Source organism: Ixodes scapularis, unplaced genomic scaffold (genome assembly GCF_016920785.2).
Source record: "Ixodes scapularis isolate PalLabHiFi unplaced genomic scaffold, ASM1692078v2 PGA_scaffold1__304_contigs__length_218370807, whole genome shotgun sequence".
Taxonomy (NCBI): Eukaryota; Metazoa; Arthropoda; class Arachnida; order Ixodida; family Ixodidae; genus Ixodes; species Ixodes scapularis.
The window spans coordinates 15,664,379-15,677,602 of NW_024609846.1; positions in this window are offsets into that span (position 1 = coordinate 15,664,379).

Genomic DNA, 13,224 nt, shown 5'->3' on the forward strand with positions numbered 1-13,224 from the left:
ACCGTCACCTACCTGGGAAGTACACAATACGAATGTGGACTATCATGCAAAACAGCCGTAAAACACAGCCACCATTGACGCCTTCAATATCATTGCCAGGCCATGCTTCAAAAACTGAAGGCACCACGAAGCAGACATGTTTATAGCATATATTAATAGATGGGCTTGCGGAAACAAGTTCGGGCGAGAAGGCATAAGAGCACACACCGTTATACCCACGCGCATGTCCGCAGACCTAGGGTACCCAATTGTTCTTCCGAAGATGACTTGACGTCAAGCCTTAGGTCCTAGCCTGGTCATATAATAAATATATCTACAAGACGAATACACCTGGAGTGCTTAAAGGGGTACTCCACAGGTTTTTAGAGCTACCTCAACTAACCATATTTGAGCTACCTCAACTAACTCCCCAGCCTTTACCCTTTCCGGTATGCTATTTAGTATCGCCAAATTCATATTAGTTATTGAGAAATCGGCAAATGAAACTGATGCAAAAACCAACATTCAAATATAACCGCAATTTTCGGTGCCATGACGTCCAGTGGCAGGCAGTGTTGCCAGTCGAGCGAGCAGTCTAAATATAGAATATGCCAATCACTTGTTCCGTGCTGGAGCGCGGGAACTGGAGCGAGCTTCCAAAGCATTCATTTGACACCGTGAAACTGCTTCCAATCAGTTAGGAACAAATTGTACAGTCCAAAGAGTGAACCCCTGCCTTCCGCTGGCGTCACTTTTTCGTGGTTGCCAGTGGAGACTTTCAGTTCGAAAAACATAGTCAGGACCAAAGCTCTAAATTCAATAACTTCGCGAAAAAAACGATGTGTTGATATATAATATTTCGGATCCTACTTTAGCGACGTATGTTGGTGAGTTTAGAAAACTTTCAAGAAAATCGGAGGCAATGAAAGAACCTGTAGAGTACCCCTTTAATGTGCGTGGAAATGACTTACGTGCAGTGGCGTCACTAGGATCAGCGGCACCCGGGGCGGTGGCACGTGCCCTCCCCCCCCCCCCCCCCCCCCGGCTCGTTGCCCCCCTCCACCCCTCCCCCCGCCCCCTTTTCGTGACCCGCCGTGACACCCCCCAGAGCGCTGCACCCGGGGCGGTTCGCCCCCCCCCCCCCCCCCCCCGCCCTCACCCCCTTGCGCCACTGCTTAGGTGGTATTGAATATGCCACTGCTTAGGTGGATGCCACTGCTTAGGTGGTATTGAATATAAAAGCAATCATACACACGAAAACAGTTTCCTAGATGCGTTCTAATTGATGACTCTATTCCCGTGTCTTTCCTGTGATCGCGACGAGTGTTGTCTTGTAATTGGATACTGGTATGAAAAGCGGTAAACGCCACGAGGAAGACGACCGGGGCATCATGACCACGCCGATTTACGTTCAAGTGCGCGCAAGAAAGAAGTCAGCGTAGCGCATGCAAACTTTGAGCTGCCTCCCCCTGGCCCTTTACAACAAGCACGCAGAGTCTGTTTGGGTCTTCCGTACAAACCCTCCGTGGAATATTTTACTCGTAGAATTTAATTCCGTTGCCCCGCCCCTCCCCACACTGAAAAAAAAGCCACGTAAAGTTATTTTTTTTTTAAGAAAGAAGTTTTACGCTTTCCGCGGGGGCAAATGGTGTACCAAACAAACAAAGCTCTTTGTTGTTGTTGTTTTTTGTGTGTGACAACGTTTATTCGATTTAGAAGATCCTGTGTTGAATCAAGACTACAAATTTGAAAGTGCCAGTTTTAAGGCTAAACTTGTTCACACGGTGACAGCGGCGGTCCCGTGGTACGCCAGGAAAACGGAACGTGGTCTCTACACGGGATCGTCAGCGCCACGCCGTTTATCTGCAGCACGATGCTCGGACCACACGTGTTTGTGGAGGTTTCCGCCTACGTGAAAGACTTCATCGACCCCTACGTGAGGCTTGGCGGCCTTGAAGATATATGTCACATTGTAAAACCTGACGAGTGAAAAGTGGCCTACATTTGAGCATAATTGAAAAATAAAAAATGACAAAAACTACGGGAAACGTTTCAGTAACAAAAAGCAGCTTCCATTAAATCCACTGTAATCACTGATAGAAACTAATTACATTACACGCTCAAGCAACTTACAAAGGTCAGACTTCTTTGAATGAACGGGATTTTGGCAGCTGTGCGAAGTCTGAGGGAATCAACAGTAGTTAATTTAGTTTCATTGCTGCGCGCCACCGGCGTTCATTCTAAGTTACTTCCTCTTCCCCTCTATGGTAGCAGCGTTTTGCTTTACGCGTAGCGTTCCGTATTTTAGAGTGTACGAACCAGACATCTCTATGACAATTTTCTGTATCGCGCATCCCGGCTTGGTTGCTGCAGCGCGAGTGCGGTCACCGGAAGTTTCGTATCGTCCATGTCTGAGGTACCGGCATTCGACCTTTTGAACCCTTGCAGAGGCTGGGCGGAAGACTGCTGGAAGTATGGTTCCCGGAACGCGTCTCCGACTGGTGTCTTTACCGCGTCCAAAAGACTGGTCCCTCGATTTCCGCTTGATGACATCATATTGTTGAGGGTGAAGACGACGAGACGATGAATAATGAACTGAAAAGGAAGGTTTAATCGGCGAACTTGTGCCAAAAACAAAAGGAACAACCAACGTTGAGAAAGCAGCGGTGAGCGACGGTGCACTGACGTAACAGCTGGCTAGCCGAGAGTGAATGAATCGGCCAGACCGCGATACACTTCCTATCTACTACACTGGGTCTCTCAAATATTCGACCTATACTCGGCATCAACCATTCTGTGCTATGTTACCAAGGCTAGCCTAGCGTCTGCTTAGCTCCAACTTTGTCAAGACAGATAAGCGCCTTTCGATAAGCGCCTTTCGGCGGCATGCGCTTTGACAGAGTTGGAGCACTGCCGATGCTAGGTTAGTCTTGGCAATGTAGCACTGAATAGTTGACTCCGAATATATAATGTTCGGGAGTGAGCTAGGGCGAGACTGACCAGGCGAAGCCAGTCTGGACTCCTTATCTTTTACACGAATCTTCTAGATGAACAAGGAAGCGTTGCGTCGTTGTTACCTTAAATAAATTAACACAAAGCTAAACCAAAAAGCAAAAAATAGCAAACTGTGGGTAGTCTGAACCATAATTAGTCCTAAATTTTGCCGAGCATAGACGAATGGCGTGCACCAATTCGCGTCGCAGCTGGCGGCGTCCTGACGGTCGAGTTCCGTCGGGGAGCACCTCACAGTTCAAGTCCCCAAGGCAGCGAATAAGGCTGTAAGACCATCCCACGGTGTCATCACTTTCCGAAGAGGGCAAGAGAGCTGCCCACCCACCCTCCGGTGTCGATAGGTGCCGTCGCGTCGCGGCCGTCGATGCTAACGTTGAGGTTATTCGACACCCTCGCAGAAGCGTCGTTCTGATGCGTCTCGTCACTAGTGTGGAAGTCATCCGACGTTTGTGGAGAATATATGCGTCGTTCGTCTTTGGTAATACCGCCTCATGGTATTGCCGCACTTTGCTTTTCCGGCAAGGCATGGGACACAGGCGTTCCCGGCGGGGCCTACGAAGAGGTGATGCAGGGCGTCGCAGTTAAGGCGAGCGCTATGCTCGGCGGGGGTGACATCTCAGGAGATGACGAGTGGCGTAAGTAGTCTTCGATGTTCTGAGGTCGAGGGTCATTTGGCGCAAACCCTCGTAGACCCATGCTGGCAGCACGGGCATCGTCGGTAAACGTGGTCCGCTTCCCCGCAGTGGTAGTATAGCGGGCGTCGGTCAGCCGTTCTCCAGACGTCCGTCTTCCTTGGCGCCGACTGTTCTTGGCGGACGTAATGGAAGCCTCCTTTCTGGCGTCGAGCGTACAGGCGTGTCGCGTCGAGAAGTCGCCGAGTAGTGGCGGACAACTGGCGGCGAACGTCGTGTCATGTCGGTGTAAACATCGGCTCCTCCTGGGCAGCCACGTTGACGGGAGCTTCTGGTTGGAAGGCCCGCTTGACTTCGTCGCGTACGATCTTATGACTGAAAGCGAGGCCGGCGCTCAGCAGTGGGACGGCAGCTTTCGGAGCTTCTGTCAGACAACGTCCCGGATGATCTCGCGGATGTCCGACGTACTGGGGCCAAGATAGCAGCTTTATGACGACGATACAGCGACGCCAGGAAGTCGCGGGTAGTACGAGGTTCGTGCCTGGAAAGCTCGTTCGATTTCTCTGGCCTCCGTCATGAATTGGTCAACGGTCGCAGGTGGACTGCGCTGAAAACCCCCAAAGATTTTTTTTATTTTGACCCCCTGTATGATATTTTCATTTCCTTCGCTCCAGGAGCTTCGGGATCCGCTCGGCTGCCGAGTCGAAGCACGTACTCGACGAAACTGAAGATTCACTCATTGGAGCCTTCAACACTTGCCTGAAGCAGCTCCTCAGCGCGTTGTCGTTGCTCTGGGATCGCTAACACTCAGTGAGGCTCATCCTTGCATGCTTCCCAGGTGGTAATCGTTGCCTCGTGGTTTTCGTACCAGGTGCGTGTCATTCCCTTGAGAGGGAAGCACACGTTCCGCAGGCGTTGCTCCGGCGTCCACCTCTTGTGACGCGCAACTGGCTCGTACTGCTGCGACAAAACGTCAATGTCCTCCTAGACGTCGCGATGAAAGGGCGTCGAAGTACGGGTTGTGACGAGCAGCAAAACACCGTATGGGATACGGCAAAGTGGTGTCTCGGTCGGCTGACCCTGTGGAAACATCTCCAGGTTCGGTGACTTCATCTTTGGTTGCTTCACCCATGGACGAAATTTCGGTCGCTGGTCTTTGGTGCGGCGGCTTGTTTATGTTTCGCCTGGCTCCACAGAAGAAAGTCCTTAGGGGCCTGAAATCGTTATGGTACGGCGGCTCCTCGGGAACGTACGAGGAATGGACAAAAAAGGAGCCCGCACCTCCACCAGAAATGTCACGGATGAAGGCGACAAGTCGATCAATAATATGCACAAAATGAAGGTTTAATCAGCGAACTTGTGACAGAAACAAAATAAAAAATAAAAAAAAACGTCGAGAAAGCAGCAGTGTGCATCGACGGTGGCAGCAGCGAGCGACGGTGCGCCGGCGGGATAGCTGGCGAGCTCGAGAGTTAATAAATTGCTATGACTGCGCTAGAATGCTTGGGAGTTGGCTAAAGCGAGACTGGACTAGGCAAGGCCATTCTGTCCTCTTTATCTTTTACACTCGGGGTAAGAGTAAACGCGGATCTTCTAGATGAACAAAGAAGCGTTGCTTCTCGGTCATGCACGCGGAAATACAAGTCATTATCTCGCCGACCGCGATTCTGACGGTGTCCCTGCATGTGGCAGACGCCTGTTCTGCTGCAGGGCTTCCTTCACTTTGACATTCAACGGAAGCTCCGGCAGCCAAAAGTTGGAACACCGCGACAATAGCGACACGCACGTTCGTTCGTGTTTTTTTTTTCCAGCAATTTCACGACCAACCGCCAGGTTTGCGACATGCAACAGCATGACATCTCGGTTTCTGTGACGTCATTTGTTGGCACTTCGGGACCACTTTTGATGCATGGGCAGCACAAGACGCTAAACACACCAGTCGGAGTCGCGTTCCAGGCCCCAAAGCGGAACACACGTTTTCTGCTCGTTCACCGTCATTAGCCGAAGAAGTTCTTTAAATCCTCGTGTATACAGTCGTAGTTACCTTTGAAAACACGTGGAAATTTTTACGAAAGTGCAGCCCCGCGGAAAAAAGGCACGACTCGTTGAACGCAAGCTTGGCGGCGTCATCACAGGCCGAGGTGCTGCGTCTCTGGCTTCGCACGCTTCAAAACGTTCGAGAATTGACGCCGTGTAGATGTGTTAACCATTTGGGAACGTTTTGAAGGTGTGCCGCGCTGAGACGACTTTGCCGCATGCATATCGGTCGCGTAGATCGGGCTCATTATAATATTATAATTGTTTATTTTATGTGAAAAAAAAACAAGCACGCGGGTCTTCACACTGGCGCACACAAGAAGATAAAACGAGAAAACACAACACACGCACACCATCAAATCTACAAATCAACTGGGCTACAAATAGTGTGAGCACTTCAGACAAGATGTACTACAGTTTCAACTTTCAACTAGACTCTTCAATTCCAGGCTGAAAATTGAGGGATCCGTTAAAATATCCAACCTAGGGGATGTAATTTTTTTACATTAAATTACTAAATTAATAAGAGGGTCAGAGTTTAGACGCGGATTTCACATAAAAGGCAGAAGCCTGTCTAGTAACGCGACAATGGACATAAATATCGAAAAAACGCAGAAGAAAGTGATCAATTGAACCATTTATAACCTGCTAATGGTAAGTTGCATCGATCCAAGCATTTACCACCAGCTGTTACGGTAAGCTGCACTCATCAGTGGTTACTATTATGCACTATTAACAACGGTCGAAACCTACTCGAAAGGGCTCGAATAACTCATCTCACATGGAAACACAGATAGAGCGATGCAGTTAAGTGTGGGTTACAAACCACATCGCCATTTTGAACGATGGAACCAGGGGCGTCGGAAGTGTTCAGGAGATGGGGGGACCGAGAAAGACTGATTTTTGTTGTCTTCTGCTGAATCGATTACTAAAATCGTCTTGAAGGCTAAGAACGATCGTCTGCGGCATCGCGATGTCCCCCCTCTGTTTCGTCGGGACGGCATTAAACTCGTTTCTGGCTCGCGAGTGCCGCAAGTTACAAATACAGTCGTCAGAGGGAAGTAAAACGCTGCTCCAGAGGCAGATGCGCCTTGACGCGCGACACACCCTCAAAATCATTTACTCGGCGTCGATTCTACGCTCCTTGTCGCATATATGACACCACAAAACTACATTTGGACCTTCAGTCCACTGACGTCGAGTTGGAGATGCCAGCTTTTACGAGCAGCTTGATAGCTGTTGGATATAATATGGGACACGGGGTGGGGCCCCTATACACCCTTTATTTTTTAAAGTGTTGATTGGTATTCATGCGGGCGAAGGCAAAGACGCGGCACTCCGGCATGCAAAGGCATGTCTTTTGATGACGCCGGAATACTTGCGTTTGACGAATCGTGCTTTTTTCCCGTGGTGCTGCGCTTTAGTACGAAATTTCCACGTGTTCTCAAAGGTAAGGACGACTGCTTACGCAAAGTTTTAAAAAACTTATTCGGCGAAAGACGGCGAGCGAGTCAAAAGCATGTCTTTCAGCACGCAGTCGCCCAGCGTCATCGCGAATGCTCGCGATCAACTCGCGAGATTTACCGAGCAGCATGGCGGGAATCAAACCCAGCACTGTGCAATCCGCGCAACGCGACGCCTTTGCTCCGCGCTATATACGAGGAGGAGGCGAACGGGAGAGCAAAAGGCTGGACCAAGTATATGACTCGAGGGATCCTGCGGCAGCAGGCAACGTTGGTGGTAACACGTTCCAGGTAACGGAGCTACCGGTAACGCGTAACATTTTTGGTGACATAGTAACGTGGACGCTACTTTTTCAAAAGAGTAACGGGTAACGTACTTGCTAACTCATTTCAAGTAACGGGTAACGTAGTTACATCACTCGTTACTTCTTCCTAACACTTAAAAAAATTCCGCATAAATATTTTTTGTGTTTTAGGCGTCAATATATGCGAATTTTTATAGCTTCATACGTTTTGCTCTGCGTTTCTTTCCGTGAGCATTTAGCTTAAACTATAAAAAAGATAAAGTAATTATGTTTGGTTTCTACATAAACATAATGTGTTTTTTTTTTTTTAATATAACGTTCGTGCATACCCTTAGCGTCAAAACAGTAAAACTGGATATTGATAACTTGACAAAACTAACGCAAAAGTAACATGCGCTACTTGTTATGAATAACGGTTACGGCAACGCGTTCCTTTCATTTCGAGGTAACGTAGGTCGATTATGGGTTTATTTTATTTACAAGTAGCAAATATCGTATTGGGATACTTTTTTTTCTTCTTTTTATGCAACGCCTGCAACACTGGTAGTAGGTGAGTGTCGAAGTGCGAAGCTGGCTTCCGAAAGACGACGCGTAACTCCAAGCCTGCTCTCACGACATCACGCGTCTCGAATAAATTTAAACTTGCCCTAAATATTATTCCGCAAGTACGTGCGAGTGCCGTGAGTGCAATGCGAACCACGCAGAAACTTCCGCAACCAAGCTTAACCAGTCATAGGTCGCGCATAATCCATGCGCACCACGTTGTGTGTTTTCCAAGTTCATCCACACTGTAGACTGCCGAAAAAAAAAATAAAAAAAGCTCCCGAATAAAAAAATGGGTCGTTTACCACTCCCTGTAACGCCGAATTGGAGCGCAGCTCTTGAGGAGGAGGAGGGGAGGGTACTGAGGGCCACGTGTTCTCGGGGGGGGGGGTCACGTGACCCCCCCCCCCCCCGAGGGCACGTGACCTTGGTGGGGTCACGTGGAGGCAAACACGTGCCCCCTCAGAGGTCACGTGACTTCGGGAGGGGGTCACGTGACTCCACAGGTCACTTGACCCTCCGGGTCACGTGACCAAAATTTTTCCGCTAGATTTAGCGGGGAAATGTTTTCCGCTAGATTTAGCGGGGAAATTTTTTCCGCTAGATTTAGCGGGGAAATTTTTTCCGCTAGATTTAGCGGGGAAATTTTTCCGCTAGATTTAGCGGGGAAATTTTTTCCGCTTGATTTAGCGGGGAAAGTTTTCCGCTAGATTTAGCGGGAAGATTTTTTCCGCTGGATTTGACGGGGAAATTTTTCCACTAGATTTAGCGGGGAAATTTTTTCCGCTAGATTTAGCGGGGAAATTTTTTCCGCTAGACTTAGCGGGGAAATTTTTTCCGCTAGATTTAGCGGGGAAATTTACTCATAATGCACCGCGCGGTTACGCCGACGGCGACGCCCACGGCGACGCGATCGGCGACGGCGACGCCGCTCAAGCCGGGAACGGGCGCCTAAGAGCTGCGCTCTAATATAAAAAAGCGGCACGTTATTGTAGTTTTGTCATTCCTCTGTAAGGGGGTCGCGTTTCACTAAATAACAGTCGTTTGCTTTCCCTAGGGCTACTCAAAAAAGGCGTGGCCTCGCTCATCTCATAGTGTGAATGTCTCTGATTTTATAGATTTTTTTTTATATTGTGTGTGTGAAGCTATGCTAGTGTGTGTGATTGTAAGCGCATGAGGGTGATGTTATACTCTACGGTTTACCGTCCGGCTTTGGCCTTCCGGCTACAAGTGAAGGTTACGAGTAATATTAGTAGTCGAATGATTACAAATTGGCTCCTACATGTGTTCGATTACAAGTAATTCGATTAAGTCGAATACGTCCCGTACAATCCTGCACAATCGACGTGTGGTCTTGATTTTATTAATGTTCCAGCCTAGTGGCCCCGTCTTGGCAATATATATCGGATGTTTTTCAGTGCAATGCCAGGCACATTGATCAGTTAACAAATTAAGTGAAATTAACTGCATATAGTCTCAACGCCTCATTCAAAGTTGATGCAGCGGCCTGAAAAGGGCGAATTTCTTCATTCCCAATGTTTTTTATCATCGTACAAAAGTATGACATTGAAATTCTAAGTGTATGGCTGCAGAAAACATGTTCGTCGATATACTCGCCGTCAACTTTATACAAATAATATGCGTATAATTCATTTTTTTTTTTTTTTTTTTTGCACTTGGTGCGATATTGTGGGTTTATGTTGATTTCGCCTATTTACCGTTCATATGGTCTCAATTGACTTAAAACGAAATAATATTTATTATGTGAAGTAACTTTTTTTTTCAGATACTGGTGCGAGGAGATACGTGGGTCAGTAACTGCGGCTCCCCCCTCCCCTTTCTTTTTTTTTTTTACGGTCTACATTTTTTTTTTAATTTGAGGGGAAACAATAAAGTTAATTCTGTAGCTTGTTAATTCCACAGCTTGCGACAGCAGCGCGTTAATAAGGTAGACCAAAATGCTATGACGTGAAGCTGTATTATCTGCAAGTCATCCAGGTTTCATAAACAGACCATGAAGCTAAGGGCGCTTGCGTGCTCCACGTGACACTTCTCATCTGATAGGAACGACGTCTTTTGACCTCGATTTTTGTAAATTATAATAGTGTATCTATAACGAAAGATACTAGTGTAGAAACAGACAGATACGATACTTCAAAACTAAAATTTTATTTGAAAAAACAGATCATCCAGACCCTTTTTTTTTTTTCTGCACCTCTGATGCTTCCACGTTTTCAACACATTTCTTTTTGTAGGTGGAAAAAAACGCACATGGGAAAATTGCAATCTTTCCACATGTCCATTAGCTTAGTGGGTCCATCTCACACGTGAAGACGACGCCAAAACGTGTCGGTAAGGTTATCTAAAGCGCGGACACGACCCGAACGTTGCAATTAACATGCGACGGAAACAAAAAACGAAGGCGCGACAAAGCATTTCAGAAAGCCGCATAATGTAAAGGGTAATTAGGCAATAAAAAAAGTGTGGTTCTCGTCCTCGTCGGCGTCTATTTCTGTTAACGAGCGCTTGTGTGTGCCATCCTTGAAGCGTTCCGCTCGGAAAGGGCAGTTTACAGAGATGGGGATGGGACGCGGCCAAACTCGTGATGCAGGGGAATGACTCTGCACTTTCGCAATTAAAACGAAGTTGAAGGATGTTGGTTCGTATTTCTTTCCGTAATAATAAAAATAAATTACACTGATATCTCGTTAATACGGACATCTCAGTACTCCCAAAAGAAGCATTCATTATATCAGTTGTCCATAATACCGAGACAAAACTGCGTATATTTACTCTGTTCGTCCCTGGAAAATGTGTCTATATTAACCGGGGTGGCCATATTAAACGGGCTTGTATTCCAAGGCAAGACTGCAAAAAAAAAAACAAAAAAAAACAGGCAATGACGTGAGGCTCTCGGGATAGGCGACGTTTTCAGGTACTAAGTCGTGAAAGAACATAAAAGAAGAATGTTGACGCCATTAAGCACAACGCGTGCGATCGCCCTGAGAATGGGTTTGTTGTTTCGGCGTGTTTTATGCTTTCTTAATGATGAACTTGACGAGAAAAACCTACACCCGTTAGTTCAAAGTAAAAACAAAAACAAAAAAAGCGAACTGAGCTCGATGGTTTTGTGGTTTCCGTCTCTTTTGTAGCGTGCAAATTGTGTGCAGCGCCACTCCTATTCTCTACAGCGTAAAGACTACCGAACGGACCTGGTTTATTCTTACACTATGAGGAATGAAGAAGCTCATATTCGATCGAATAAATAGATAATTTAAGAGTTTCTTCGAAGCATTCGGTGCCATCTTTGTATGGTACGAGTTACAAAATTATGTTCGAATTACGTGTAATCAATTAGTATTGTAGCGCTTTATATAACTTTAACAGAAATCAACAATGTACTAATAAACTAAGCGAGTAAGTTTATCTGTTTCGGGGCTGTAGTGCGTTCGATGTAGAGGGCGGAAGAGATGCTGAGACCGACTCCGAGCTTAGGTGAAAACGTTCTTTTTATTCTCCTGACGTGTGGATCGTGACGACGAACAAAAGGCTGTTTATACTCCAACTTTGACGAACGCAACACGCGCAAAAACACGTTCGTCAGCTACTGCGCGGTGCCACGTCGCTCCAAGAACCGCCCGATCTACTGTGTTTACAGTCCAGAGCGGTGCAGCGCGCCCCGACGAACTGCTTTATTTTGAGCACACCCGTCTCCGTGGAAACCGCGTGGCGTCGCCAGCGTATTTCCGTTTCAAGGTCGGTACCAATCATGGGATCGGTGGTCGCCGTGGTTCGTCCATGTCGTCTGGTCATGCTCGGAAGCAGCGATTTGGGGCAGTGGGTAGGAATTCGATAACATAAAACGAAATTGTTGAGGATAGCGATGTGCAGACTAGCATTTATTTTCTCCGAAACGTCACGCAAATGTCGATGGAAATAACAAAATTCACACTATTGCGTCCGTCAAAGCTAGTAGCTTGGCAGGTTCGCAGGAGTCGGGCGCTCCGGTGAATCCGCCAGGACACCTCGACGGGAGTGATGCACTCGATATTCTTCAGCGAATTCTTTCTGACAGACGCCCAGTGTGCAATCATCGCAGCGACGCTCTTTTGAAAAAAAGTGTAACCATTAGGCCCCTTGTCCCATATAAAACACCCGAAAAATTCAGGTCGACGTACAGCGCACTGAAGTCGAACTGACGGCCCCAACCTTCACGAGAGGCTTAATGACGGTGGGATATAACGTATAATTTCAAGGCTTGACAGAGATACTCCACAAAGTATTCGGGAATACAAATTCTGAGACACATGTATCTTAAGGCCCAATAAACACATACTAAGATACATTCCTCTTTTATGCAACGGGATATTTTTCAGATACTTCTGAAAAAAACGTAAAAAAGTATTCCGGAATGCAGGTACTTATAGAAATAGATTTGCTCCCGAACGGTGCTACGTGGGCAGAACGCGGTTAGTGGAGAATGCAAATGGGAATGCGTACTTGTGCTCCTCCTTTGTGTCATTGTATGCAGCTTCCCTTGTCTCAAACCAATTCAGCTCAAAACAAAACAAAACAACATGTCACACCCCGCGGACCACATATTTACTTAACTGTAACGACTGCGTGCCTTGCTTGACAAAAGGTGTTTTGCACGAAATGAACCCTGTTTTGCCGTGAGGGTGCATCTCAAACTGCCGTCTTATATGCCTCTAAATCACCCATAGTGTGAGAAGATTCGACAGCAGGGCCGTTATACCTTTTCTTCACTCAACTCTTTTAGTGTGTTCGCTATGCTAAATTCGAAAGAGTGGAGGGATTTGTGGGAGGAGCTTATTTGGTTATTCTTGCAAGTGGCCTTCTTTAAGCCACAGGTTTTTCTTTATGTTGGTGATTGTGACGGATTAGAATATATGGCGGGTTCGTGTTATAAATTCTGTAGAAGCTTGCACCAAACACATGTTTCTGTATTTTAAATTTATCGTAAATACGACAACAAATGTAACGGGATACCCAAGTCTGGCAAAGTATCGTGATAGAAACGATTCGTTTCAAATGGATTTCGCTACCGAGATGCAAATACATTTCTAAAATGTATCTCGACACTAAGATACAGATACTCAAAAGTATCCCTAACATACTACTGTATTTACTCGAGTAAGGGCCGCACTGTTTATGAAGAAAACCTGAGGGTTCGCTTTTCCGCGGAGCACGCAGATTGCCAATCACCGCGAACGACAGCATGATTCCAGCTGT